Source organism: Aythya marila (assembly GCF_965140915.1).
Source record: "Aythya marila genome assembly, chromosome: W".
Classification (NCBI taxonomy): domain Eukaryota; kingdom Metazoa; phylum Chordata; class Aves; order Anseriformes; family Anatidae; genus Aythya; species Aythya marila.
The window spans coordinates 16182496-16197236 of record NC_139081.1 but is presented as its reverse complement, the minus strand read 5'-3'; positions in this window follow the sequence as shown (position 1 = coordinate 16197236).

The following is a 14741-nucleotide window of genomic DNA, read 5'->3' as shown; positions in this document are numbered from 1 at the left end:
TTTTCATAATAAGTGCATTAGCTGGTCATATCGGAATCGTGGGTAGGAGGCTCGGATTCATAGGAAGCCAGAGGATAGTAGGAGGACTTCTATGGCTAGGATAATGAGGAATAATTCTGGGGAAGGTCCAAGGGTGCTTGGGTTTAAGAATAAGATGACCGTAAGTGTGTTTATTAGCATGATGTTAGCATATTCGGCTAGGAAGTATAGAGCGAATGGTCCTGCAGCATATTCAACACTGAAGCCTGAAACCAGTTTATATTCGCCTTCTGTGAGGTTGAATGGGGCTCGGTTTGTTTCTGCAAGGGTGGAGACATATCATATTATTGCTAGGGGTCATGAGGAAAAGATGAAGTAGAATGGCTCTTGTGCAACGGCAAAGGTGCTCAGTGTGTAGTTTCTGTACAGTATAATTACTGATAGTAGGATAGTGGCTAGTGTTACCTCATATGAGATGGTTTGTGCAACTGCTCATAGGGCTCTGATTAGTGCGTATTTCGAGTTTGAGGCCCAGCCTGATCACAGGATCGAATAGACAGCTAAGCTTGACATGGCCACTAGGAAGAGGATTCTTAGGTTTACGTCTGCTAGGGAGAATGGGAGGGGAAGTGGTACTCAAATGGTAAGGGCTAGGAGGAGGGCTAGTATAGGTATTAGGATACATAGCAGAGGTGAGGAGGTGGAGGGTTGGATGGGCTCTTTAATGAATAGATGGGCAATTTAATGAATGGGCTCTTTAATGAATTCTTTTAATGAAAGGCCCTACAATGTTAGGGCCTTTGCGAGATTGCATGTAGCTCAGGATTTTTCACTCTATGAGAGTTAGGAAAGCTACGGCAATTAGGATTAGAATGGCATATGAGAGGGATATAATGAGATAGTTTGCTATTGTCAGTTGTATCATGGGATAGAGCTAGGGAGAGGATTTGAACCTCTGGGGAAAGGGCTTAAGCCTTTTGCACTTGTCAGGCTCTGCCACTCTAGCTGATCCTTTTCTAGGATTAAAGTGTGGTGTGTGAGTCCTCTTTATAGTTTAGTTGGTTTCACTATTTAGAGGGAAGGCAAGCTTGTAGCATTGGCCTCACTTTCCCAGTCCTTTCATACTAGGGAGAGTATGGCATAGATAGAAACCAACCTGGATTGCTCTGGTCTGAACTCAGATCACATAGGACTGTTAATTGTTGAACAAACGAACCCTTAATAGCGGCTGCACCATTAGGATGTCCTGATCCAACATTGAGGTCATAAACCCCCCTGTTGATAGGGGCTCTTGATTGCGCTGTTATCCCTGGGGTAGCTTAGACCATTATTCAATTATATTGGGTCTGGTCACTATTAGCACTTTGAGGGGTAGCTCTAGGTAAAGAGATATAGTCTTGTTTTTGGAGGGTTTGTTTTTCTCCAAGGTTGCCCCAACCAAAAAATATCGACCAGGCTCTGCGATTGTAGTAGTGGTCCCAGTAGGTTTAGTTTAGTGTTTGTGGTGGTCGTTGATTTTTAAGTTTCACAGGGTCTTCTCATCTTATGTTCACATTCTTGGTTTTGCACAGGGAGATCAATTTCACTGATTATCTGTGAGAAACAGTTAAGACCTCGTTTAGCCATTCATACAAGTCTTTACAAGACCCCTAGAGACCCCCAGGGGGACCACCGGAGACTGATGCGCATGCTCCAGTAGGAGGGTTTGGATCACGGAAGCTAATTATAATAACCTGTTTTTTTTTAGAAGTAGTAATGAATATGTATTAGTCTAGGAGCATAAAAATCAGCTACTTGATGTAACTGGTGTGCGTCCTGGTGGAGCAGAGACTCCCGGCACACCCAGCGCTGTTTGCTTACCTCTATTTTTTTAATAAATTGTAAACTTTGATTATAATCCTATTTTGAAGACTGAGCCATTTATAACAGTACGGAGGCAGCTAGTGCTAATACACCCCCCAGTTTGTTGGGGATTGAACATAAGATGGCGTAGGTGAATAGGAAGCATCATTCATTTTTTTTGTGTGTGTGGGGGGGTAACAAATGGGTTTGATGGGGTGAAATTTTCTGGGTCTCCCAGCAGGTTGGGTGAGAATAGGGCTAGTGCTATTAGAGGGGTGATTACTAAGGCAAATCCTACAATGTCTCTGAGAGAAAAAAATGCGTGGAAAGGGGTTTTGTCACAGTCTGATACGATCCCTAGTGGGTTGTTTGAGCCAAATTCGTGCAGGTAGGTTAGGTGGATGTGAGAAAAAATCTCAAATAATTTCATTTTCATTATTAATTATAGCCCTGATACTTTACAGGCCAGTAATGACCTAGCTGCCTCAGTGTATTGGGTTCACATGGCAAGGCGGGGCCTGCAGTGAGAATAATCCAGCAGCTGTCCTGTGAGAAGAATCCAGCAGCTGCCCCATGTTAGATAAGGGCCAGTTTCAGCTGGCTCCAAAAGGGCCCACCACTGCCCAGAGCCAAGCCATGAGCAACACAGTTTGTGCCTCTGTGAGAGCACATCCAAGAAAAGGAAAAAAACGTGCTGCTCAACAGCAGCTGGGAGAGTGAGGAGTGAGAAACCTCCCTGCAGACATCAAGGTCAGTGCAGAGGAGGGGGAGCAGGCACTCCAGGTGCTGGAGCTGAAGCCCTACTGCGGCCCACAGAGAGGCCCCTGGTGGGGAAGGCAGAACCCCCGCAGCCCATGGTATACCACAGCGGAGCAGATTTCTACGCTGCAGCCCGTGGAGAGGAGCCCATGCAGGAGCAGGAGATTAGGGAGAGGTGGACCCCAGGGGGTCCCAAAGCCAGACCAACCCACTCCTGTTGAATAGACACTGTAGCACAGACCCACACCTGGAGCACCAAAGAACCCATTTTTCGCTGCCCGTGGAGCACAGGAGCAGCCCAGGAAGGTCGGCACTCCATGAGAGGGACCCCACACCAGAGCAGGGGTGAGAGCAACCATGAAGGAGCAGGGGAAATGGAGCACCACGGTCTGACAGCAGCCTCCACTGCCAGCCCCCCTGCCCCACTGAGGGTAGGGAAAACATGGAAGAGAGTGAACGGAGGAAGGTGCCCCCAGTTTGTTTCTCCATTTCTCACCGCTCCAGCCCATCAGCAATAGGTAATAAATTTTATTAATCTTCCTATGCTAAGTCTATTTTGACCACAACAATAACTGTAGAGTGATGCCCATTGAGGTACACTTGAGGAACCCTTGAGGTGCACTTTTTCATTTATCAGGGAACTAGCATTCTGAGAATCCCCAACTCCCCTATTCTGAATTTATAACAGCAATCTCTCCTCCTTCTTCCACTCCAGATACTCCTATTTGAAGTGGCCAGCCTGGACACACTTAAAACAGCTTCTCAAAGCCTGTCACAGCTAGGATTTAGGCTGCAACACAGGTAGCTTTCTTTGCCTGCCATTCCTTTGTCTCTCTTCCTCTCCTTTCCAGCCTGGACCCGACTCCTCCCGAAAGTCCCTCTATCTCTAGCCCTCTGCCTCACTACCCAGTACACTGTGAATACCATTTATTTTGCTCTCTACTTTTCCTTCTCGTCTCCCCTCCTGGCATACACCTTCATACTAACTACACTGTTCACTGGGTCAATCATCCACAGCCTAAACGGAGAACAAGACATCACCACTCCCCGTCACCACCTTCTGCCTAACTATCGGCAACCTAGCACTAATGGTGCTTTACTCGGTGCTTTACTAGCACTTTGGCGCTTTACATGGCACCCAGCCTGATGGCTGCAGATGGGTCCCACCTATCTCTAAGGGGAAAACAGATCCTAGCCCAGGAGATGGCAGGGCTCATTGAGAGGGCTTTAAACTAGGTAAGAAGGGGGACGGGGCTGAAATGTGATGATGAAATAGTGTCTGAAATAGGGTCTGAAATAGTGATGGAGTGAACAGTGTAGGTAGTATGGAGGTGGGAAGATGTACACAGTACACAGTGAACAGTACGCTGTTCACTCCATCCTCCCACCTTCTGGAGCTTTTTCTGCATATCTTGTAAGGCTTTGATCACAAAATGAGGACTCCACACTGGCTTCGCACTAAAAGTGCGTCTAATTCATGCTCCACACAAGAGTCTCCCCAAATCCAACCCGAGGCAATATATGGTTAAGTTTCCCTTACCTTGGTCCGTGCACAGCTTCCTGGTCCGGGCTATCAGCAGTAATCCCTGTGCCTGTACCGTGTCTGTCCTGTGTCTGGGCTGTGTCTGTGGTCTGTCAGTGCTGGCCTCCATTCTCCCAGTGTTTCGCAGAGCCTGTCTTCAGATTAACAATAGGTCCTTTGCCGGTCGTATCGAGATAACCCACCACCCCCGGCAGGACCGCTGAAATCAGCGGGGTGCACCTTCCTGTCTGCGATGGCAAGAAATCTTTGGCAGGCGACAAGATCCCAGACGAGCCCCCAGACTGTGAGAAAAATCTCAAATAATTTTCTTCAGACAGGATCTTCTGTGCAGCTATTTTATTCGCGATTGCAATGGCGGGCGTCCTGTTAATTAGGAGCGCATTTTAGTAAACATATCATAACCTTTTATTCCCTATTACTTGACACCTGATCACCTCCCCTGTTTCCTCATTAGCTGAGTACTACAGGTTCACAAGCTACTCGACGCTCCTCTATACCATGTATGTACATTTTTTCTTTTTTTTCAACCCTTTAATTTCTCCTTTTTCCCCCTTTTTTCTCCTTTCTTCTGTTTTGAGATCTTGTGACCTTTTTTTTTTTTTTTTTTTTTTACTGTTCTCACACTGCTCATCCTGTTTTTCTCAAGCTGCTACCTTATTTTGGAACAGTGAGGCCTTCAACTGTCCACTTATTTACTTAGCATTTCTCCTTGTCATGACTACACAGCTACCTTTGAATACAGAAAATTAATTCTCTACTGCAAAAACACAACTTAGCTTCTCACAGTGGACTAGGGTAATTCCTGCGATTAGAAAAGGCAGTAGGAAGTGAATGGCGAAGAACCGGGTTAGGGTTGGATTGTCTACTGAGAATCCCCCTCAAGCTCATTCTACCAGGGTTTGTCCGATACATGGGAGGGCTGAGAATAGGTTGGTAATTACGGTAGACCCTCAGAATGATATGGTAGTGGGTTTACGTGGCAAGGTTTTGGTAGCAGGGGGTCATAGGGGTGGTTTCTGTGAGAAGGATCTAGAAGCTGCCCCATGTTTGGTAAGGGCCCCACTGCTGACCAGAGCTGAGCCAATAAGCGATGTTGTTTTGCGCCTCTGTGAGAGCATATCTAAGACTGGGAAAAAAATGCTGCGCCACACAGCAGCTGGGAGAGTGAGAGGAGTGAGGAACAGCCTTGCAGGCACCAAGGTCAGTGAAGAAGAAAGGCGAGAGGTGCTCCAGGAGCCGGAGCAGAAGTGCCCTGCAGCCTGTGGTGAGGACCATGGTGAAGCAGGCTGTCCCCCTGCAGCCCATGGAGTACCACGGTGGAGCAGGTACCTGCACCGACGGAGGCTGCCGCCTGTGGAAGACCCCTGCCGGAGCAGATTCTGGGCCGGACCTGTAGCCCGTGGAGAGGAGACCACGCAGGAGCAGGTGACCTGGCAGGAGCTGCTGCCCGTGGGGGACCCAAGTTGGAGCAGTTTTCTCCTGAGGGATGGACTCCGTGGTACGGACCCATATCTGGAGCAGTTCTGGAAGAGCTGCTGCCTGTGGGAAGCCCATGCCGGATCAGTTCATCAAGGACTGCATCCCGTGGGAGGGACCCCACAGCACAGGGGACGAGAGTGACTGAGAAGGAGCGGCAGAGAAGAAGCACTGTAGACTGACCATAACCCCCATTCCCCCGTTCCCCTGCACCACTCGGGGGGAGGAGGTGGAAGAGGGTGGATGGGGGGGGAAGGTGCTTTTGGTTTCTTTCCTTTGTTTCTCACTTCTCTAGCTTGTTAGTAATAAGCAATAAATCTTACTATCTCCTTATGCCGAGTCTGTTTTGCCCATTACAATAATTACTGCGTGATCTTCTCGTCCTTATCTCAGCCTTTGAGCCCTTTTCATCATATTTTCTCCCCATTCCTCAGCTCGGCTGCCCACTCAAGCGGAACCATGACAGATATTGGTCCTTATGGTAGGATGTAGCCTACGAAGGCAGTTGCTATGAGGGTAAGTAGGAGGATTACTCCTGTGTTTCAGGTTTCTTTATATAGGTAGGAGCTGTAGTAGAAGCCCCGCCTGATATGTAAATAGATGCATATGAAGAAGAAGGAGGCGCCATTTGCGTGGAGATTGTAGATGAGTCATCCGTATTGGACGTTTCAGCATGTATGGACTACTGAGGAGAAGGTAAGTGAGGTGTCTGCGGTATAGTGTATGGCTAGTAGGAGACCTGTTAGGATTTGTGTGACCAGGCAGATGGCTAGTAGGGATCCGAAGTTTCATCAGGCAGAAATGTTCGAGGGGGCGGGCGGGTCAATTAGTGAGTTGTTAATTATTTTTAGTAGGGAGAGAGATTTACAAATGTTAGGGGCCATTAGTGGGTCTGTGTGTCGTCAGAATTATTACTAGAATAGAGAGAGCAAAAGATCCCAGGTAGGTTTTAATCAGTCCTGTGTGTATTAGGGTTGCAGCTTTGCTTGCAGCCACTTGCAAGTCGGCGAGGCCCTCTGGTCCTACTTTTTTGAATCAAGAGAGGTCGATTAGGTGTAAGGCAATTTTTTGCCCTTTTTCTAGTATGTTTTTGGAGTAGAATCGGTGTACTAGGGGTTTGAAGTATCCTAATATGGAGGAGAAGTTTAAGAGGGGGTTTGGTTTAGGGTAAGTAAAGGCATGTGTTCCGTTTGAGAGTTCTAGGGCTATGGCGATTCCTAGGATTGTCACTAGGATAGCAGCGGTTTTAGTGATAATAGGTATGCTTATTGGGGTGTTTTGGTCGGTGTGATAAAGGAGGTGATGAGTATTCCTGCTGTGATGCTGCCTAGGGCAAGTTGAGTAAGTGCGGCAGTGATTAGTGGGTTGTTTTCATTTATTGGTGTTGTCCTGGTTTCAGTTAGGACAGAGTTAATTTTCCTCCTAGTAGCTGGTAGAATGCTATGTTTTGGCTTAGGATGAGAAGAGCGCTGATAACACGCCGATGTTTTAATTGTTCAGAGCAGTGCTTACACCAAGCCAAGGACGTTTCAGCTTCTCACTCTGTCCTGCCAACGGGCAGGCTGGGGTTCAGCAGGAGCTGCGAGGGGACAGACCCAGGACAGCTGACCCAAACTAGCCAAAGGGGTATTCCATACCATCTGATGTCATGCTAAACAATATATAGGGGTGTCTAGCCAGGGGAGGAGGGCCGGGCTGCTCGGGGTTAGGCTGGGCATCGGTCAGCGGGTGGTGAGCAATTGCATTTTGCATCACTTCTTTCGTACACTTTATTGTTAGTAGTACTATTATCATCATTATTGTTATTATTATTATTATTTTCCTGTCTTAATAAACTGTCTTTATCTCAACTCATGGGCTTCACTTTCCCATTTCTCTCCCCCATCCCAGAGAGGGAGGGGGGAGGGTAGGCGAACAGCTGTGTGGTGTTTAGCTGCCGGCCGGGTTAAACTACAACAGTCCTTTTGGCGCCCAACGCGGGGCTCAAAGGGTTGAGATAACGACAGATCTGACCAGAGTGTGTTAAACTAAAATTGGTATAAGTATTAGACCTGCTTAATAGTTGCTAGTCACAATGTTGAGTGCTTTAATCTCAAGTCTGCTGTGCCTGTTTTCCAAATTGAGTATTATAGCACGTTACTTTCTGTATGTGCTCTCTGTCATGTTGTTTATTTTTTCCGGGCCCTGGTTTAAGATCATTATGGTACTGTGCGTTGTAACAGTGGCTTATGAGACAATGAAATTTCTGGTCATGACTCTAACTTGGTATTTGTACTCAGTAACATCGTCGACTCTATACTTTGGAAACCGTATCTTGGAAACTATTAGCAATTACACCTATTGCCTTTTTTCATCAGGGAGCCAGTCTGTGGAGGGGAAAGGGGAAGATATTTTTTCTTACTCGTTCACTCTCCCTTTCTCCTTCACCACCCCCCTTATCCTCCTTGTTCACTCTCCCTTTCTCCTTCACCACCCTCTTATCCTCCGAGCTTGTTACAATAGTTCTCCAAGATGTTGAATATCCTTGGGATACTCAGACCAGCATGGTCTTGTTGTTATGTCTCCTGAATGTGCTTCAGGTTTTGCTTAAAGTTAAACGACTACTTAGGAACCTCATCCAGAGATCTGTCCTGAGGCGGGATAGTTGTGAGTGGCAGGGAGTATGGGAGGATATGGGCAGGTTTCTAGAGCAGTGGGCACCTCCAGTGTTTTGGAAATTGACCCCTGAACAACTCCAAAATCCTAAAAAACGGGTAGAATGCTTGAGAAAAGGGTGTCATGACTCTGGCAGTTCCAAAGAGACACAAATCACTGTAGTGTGCTGGGGTCTGGCCCATGCCTATCGAGCCGCAATTGATGCTGCTATCAACCTAGTGCTGGGACACCGGAGCCAATTGTGTGGAATTAGAGGGCAAGGAAGCCAGGTGGCTGGGATCCCTTGCTAGAGACGCAGGCATTGGCAAAGCAATTAGAGATGGAGCACGATCTTACAGCCTCTGGAGGCGTCTCCTCTCAGCTGTGAGGGAAAGGTATCCTTTCAAGGAAGAACTTTTATGTCTACCAGGCAAGTGGACCACTATGGAGAAGGGAATCCAGTACCTGAGGGAATTAGCCATACAGGAGGTGATTTATGAGGACCCAGACCTCGGACAAACATCCACAGATCCAGATGAAGTCAGGTGTACACGACCCATGTGGAGGAAGTTTGTACGGAGTGCACCATCATCATATGCCAGCTCATTGGCAATAATGGCCTGGAAAGAGGATGAGGAACCCACAGTGGATGAAGTGGCTAAACAACTCCGGCAGTACGAAGAAAGTCTCTCCTCTTCCTTACAGGCCTGCGTAGGAGGGGCAGACGCTGAGCTCTGCTCTCTGGGGACAGCGACAGGACCTGAGGGAACAGCATGGAGCTGGGACAGGGGAAGGTCAGGCTGGGTGTCAGGAAAAGGTTCTGCACGCAGAAGGTGGTCGGGCACTGGGACAGGCTGCCCAGGGCAGTGGTCATGGCACTAAGCCTCCTGGAGTTCAGGAAGCGTTTGGAGAATGCTCTCAGACAGCTGGCTTAACTTTTGAGTGGTGCCGTGTGGAGGAGTTGAACTTGATGATCCTTGTGGACCCTTTCCAACTTGGAATATTCTATGATTCTATCAATAATTATTTTTGATATGTCAAAGAACAGAAGTAGACAGTCCTCTGACAAACTTGTCTATCCACCTCTTTATGAAACTGAGGTGCTTCAGATGACTTCACCCATGCACAGCATGCTGCATGAACTGTCAGGAATGCCCCAGTCCAGCATGACAGAGAGATAAATTCACTATTCAACTGGGCATTATTTTTTTTCCTGTGTTCCTAGCTAACTTCAGTGAAAACTTTAACTTTATGCCATCTTCATAACTTTCAGGCTGAAAGACATACAGATGAGTGAACAGTAACGTGATCACTGGACCATGCAGATGGTATGGCCTTTGCAAAACTTAACAGTATGTGCACTTCCTCCTAATGGACACCAGGGTAGTATCTTCTGGACCCTGATAAATTTGCTCAGTATATTCTATTCTATATCAAGCTCTGGTACGCACTAAGCCAGACTTTGAGGTAGCATTTCTAGATCAAACTCTAGATCAAAAAAGGAAGACAGGAGCCAAAAAACCCACGCTGCTCTGTTTGACAGCTGGCAGACCTCGTCACCCTCTGCAAACCAGGCCTGACAGCCTCCAGAAGAGGGCTAGTCATGCAGTAAGATACAACATGTGAGAGAAGCACTCCAGATACCAGAATACATACATATACAGAGAGAAACATACTGAATAGTGAAAACAGTGAACCTAGAAAGACAAGGTTATTTGCAAGGAAAACACATCACTTGGAACACTGCTGGTAGCCTCAACAACACCCAGCTGCAAAAAAAAAAAAAAAAAAAAAAAAGGAGCACCTTTACACCTGTAGGTTATTTTTAACCCCTCTCTTGTTATGAACAAAGTCTGCTTTATACAGACAGCTGAAGCAGAACAACATTTGACAGTGCCATAAGTTAAATGAATGCTTATTTGCATCCAAATTGCTTCAGAACCTTAAATTGGTTGTGTATCCACTCTACTGGATCCTAACATCTTTCAAACCATTTCCATTCGTGCTATGCTTGTTTTCCTGGATTTAAAACTTATAGGTATTAAATGTGTTGTATGAATCGCAGCTCCCCTTCTCTCCATGCTTATACATACATGTATAGCAGGATAATTAATACAACAAAAAATATCTTTGGGGATATATAAAATATCCGTGGAGACTTCCCAAAAAAAATAGCATTCAGAGGAACAGCTTGCTGCAGATGCATGTTGCTAGCTGCAGCTAGATGGGAAGAGATGAGTGGAAGCAAAGATTCAGTATTTGAAAGGAGTTTCCTTGCCATAACAGATTCAAAAACATACGTAATTGGAGGATGCGGAAAGAAAAGTTACTGCCATTCCTCATTGAAAGGAATATGGACACAACTCAGGTAGACATATTAATGCCAAATCAAGTATTGATTATTTCATTATTAGTCACAGAAACAGGAAGGGATTCTTTAGTTTAGATGAAGCCAACAAATAGATTATATTATTCAGCTCTTGAATCAGAGCCAAGAATCCCATTCTAGCTTCAGTGAATTTCACACAGAATCACACAGAATTTCTAGGTTGGAAGAGACCTCAAGATCATCGAGTCCAACCTCTGACCTAACGCTAACAGTCCCCACTAAACCATATCCCTAAGCTCTACATCTAAAATTTGAATTTAAATTGAATTCAAATTGAATTTGATCTACATCTAAAATCTGAATTTTAAAATAATCTTTTTTTTTTTTTTAATAGTCACAAATGAAAAATTACTTACCAAAGTGTTTATACAATGGGAATTTGGAACACAGAGTCCATGCCCACCATTCTGACATTCATCAATATCTAAGCAGACCTAGCAACAAAACAGAATATATAGCAAAAGCTACATCAGCTTGAGATCTAAGTCTGAAGAAAAATCACCAAAGTTTGTCTAGTCTCAGAATGGCAGAGACAAACCCCACAGGCTCAATTTTTGGATGGATCTCCAGACACATACCAACCCTGAAGAGACACCATGCAATACAGGAAACTTCAACCTTAGGATGGGCTTCTGGTTCAACCATAAGAGTTTAGATAAGAACTATGCTCCCCTTGTAGGGCACTACAGGAATTTTAAAAGCAAACAAACAAACAAACAAACAAAAAAACACAGCAAAACAGGGCTTCCTATCACTCTTCTTAGTTCAGAATAAGCTTACAAAGATCAACAGAGTTTCTCTTTAAAATTGATTAGATACCTACAAAAATAATGACTTTTTTTCTTGCTTCCACACCAGTCCTGAGTATTAGACTGTTAATACTCACATCAAAGACAAAAAAAAACACAACCTAAGATCTTGGCAATGCTAAATGCCAACGTCTGGACATTCTTCTGTCTTCTGTTCACAGCTGGCTTGCAGAGAAAAGTATCGGGTATATCTGACCTTAGTAGGTCTTCAGCTATCCCCATGATTTAAATAACATTTACAATCTTCCATTTTTGCCTGCAGTTGATGCCCTAAATTCTGATCCTCATCCTTCCTTTTGTTGGACAGGTTCAGCTCCTTTGGAGGATGAGAATCTCCCTAGAAGGGCCCAGACCACATTATCAGGAAAGCAGCAAGGCTGAAACCCACAAAAGGTCCTGCAGTTGTGTTCTGTACACACTGAAGTAGCAGCAGCGTTTTCCCTTGTATGTATGTGGGCAAATTTCAGAAGTAATTTGGTCAGAAGTAAACCACATGTGAGCCAGATGAACAGGGATGTGTCAGTAGCACCCACACCTTTCTAGACCAGAGGCCCACTGGCAACCCTCAGCACTTCTTCCATACCCACAGCATCACCCTTGGACTGAAGACATTACTCAGTTTGTTACCTCATGTGGTATCACAGAATGGTTGTGACCCCATTTCAGTGGCCTTGTGGGTGCCAGTTCAGGAACTACATCCTGTATTGCTGCCTCTCAAGTATCAACACTAGACAGTAGGTATTATTTGTAAGAGTACTAAAAACATCAGCATGTCATCTTGCTGCTTATGGCTTAGAGAGAACAATATATAAAAACACTAGAAAGAAATAAAAGTTTTTAAAATATGCCTTCTCTCCTTCCATCACTAACAGAAAAAAAAAAAAAAACAACACATCTATAATATGAGGAGGAAACAAGCCAAAGAAATCCAAGCATTTTGGACAGAAAGATCTGACAGAAGTGTGTCTGCAATTAGCATAAGGAAAATGTAAAACCCAGGACAGACATTTTGTCCCTATTAGGGAACTATTTAACATGGATTTTTTATTGTAGCCAGGAGAGGACACTCAAATTACATCACAGAGCATAGCTGCAGCTCACAAAGTACAACATATGAAAGTAATTTCTTCAAGATGGCAACGAGTAAGAAGGGAGCTTATTGCAGAAATGTTAACAGCCTCTGGAAGAAAGACAGCAGCTCTTAGAGAAATCTAGAAGCTTCCCACTTTCTCAGATTTGCATGTGAACTCCTTTTTAAATGCCATTTTTTTAGGAAGTACAGAAATAGTTCTATCAGTAGAAAGGTGTTATCCTAAAAGAGATTCCTAAATCACTTTCAAAAATGTATGACTATCATTACAGTTTCAGCTAACTCAGAGACTCTTTATTACACAAAATAAGACTATTATCATTTATCTCTTTTCTCCCTCTGCTTACATAAGCAAAAATCCACCTGCTACAAGAGGTATTTTCTGGTGAACAGAATGCACCAGACTGGTTGGCATTTTAGTAGGTGTCCTCATGTATGCAAGACTATCTCTATGACATCATTTTGGAAAAATTTCCTTGCTCTTTCTAATAAAAGATCTGCTCTGCCTTGTGGAGTGGTGGTAGGAACTTTAAGGTAAGTAAACCTCCAGTGGCAGATCCTAATCACTCAGGGAAACCTAATCTTAAGGTTGGGACACTTTACATCAGTCTTGTGTTTTTTTCCCCTACCACGGCTACCATGAGTAGAAGCGCTCTAACACTGAAAATAGCAGGGAGGTGTTCTGCCTCAGTTTGAATATAGATCAGTAGTGTAAGGAATGTTCCAGCAATTTGTGTCAATAGAGGGCTTGAAGGGTAAACCTTGAGTCTCTGATATCCGGGGATAAGAGAACAAAGGGGTTTCAGAATAACTGCTAACTATTGTGACTATTGTGCATGGGACACTATGAAAGTCTCTGATATCCAGCTGAGATGGACAAAGGAGAAGGACAAAGACAAAGCCTGGGAGGAAGACTACGAGCCTTCAGCACGAGAGACCCCCAGAGGGACCACCAGAGACTGATACGTATGAACCAGTGGGAGGGTTCGGATTCTGGGAACTAATTATAATAACCATGCCTTTTCTAGAAGTAGTAATGAATATGTATTAGCCTAGGAGCATAAAAACCAGCCGCCTGATATAATGTGTGTGCGTGTTGGAGGAGCCCAGACTCCCCGCGCACCCAGCGCTGTTTGCTTGCCTTTTATTAACCCCATAAATAAATCTTAAAAAGCTAAATTGACTCAGAATTTATAACAGTAGGTAGACCCCTTCCATACTTATGGGCTCTATCTCAGCTGGCCTGAGTTTTTCCACGATGGTTGCCTGGCATGGAACTCATGCCACAGCTGCCTCAGCTCTTCTCCTCTTGCATTCACATTTCAGAGTTTCCATATTTTTATTTTATTTTATTTTATTTTATTTTATTTTATTTTATTTTATTTTATTTTATTTTATTTTATTTTTTTACCTTCTGTTGCAGCAGACACAGTTCATGCCATGTGAGGTAAAATAAAAGACATCGCCTACAACTCAGGAAACTGCCACACTCAACCCACTTTCTCCCCAGTGTTTTTCACAGACATAAGTTGGGCATAAAGCAGCCTCTCTGCTGCTGGCCTACAGGAAGGAACAAACCCAACAAGCAGTCAAAGCACATCTCTTGTTAGCTAGGAAAGAGAAAAAAGCAATTGCTGTTGCTCTTTGCCATCACTGGGTAGGTACATAGTACAGGCACAATTAATGACCTAGTTCCCTAGCCTAATACATCCAGACATTTTTCCCCAAAAACAAACAAACAAACAAACAAACAAACAAAAGTTGTAAATGGTTTGTTGTTCATGTTAAGTATACCGAATAAGTGACACATTTCATTGAACACAGTTTTTATTTAATCATTTTAAGATGTTGTAAATCTATTAACTCAGTCCTCAATACATGCAAACTCTGAATTGCTAACATATCTTAAGAAAAAAAAATAGATTTAAGTCAACCTTATCAGATTTTGTCACATCCATAAAGAAGTAAAACAATAAGTGTTTATTTTCCGTCGTAGACATTTAAGGTTAGTCCGAAAACACGGCTCCAGTTAGGGGTGACTGTGGTCTCCTAGGCCAGTTCAGGATCACTACAGTTTAAAGATACAAAGCCCATGTCAACAAGACGTACTTCTGCAGCTCTGCATATAACATAAGCTACTGAATCTTCTTGTGGAATAGAAATAGCTATGTCAAAAGTGCCTTTTTAAAAACAAAACCAAAAACATTGAATTCCTTTAAG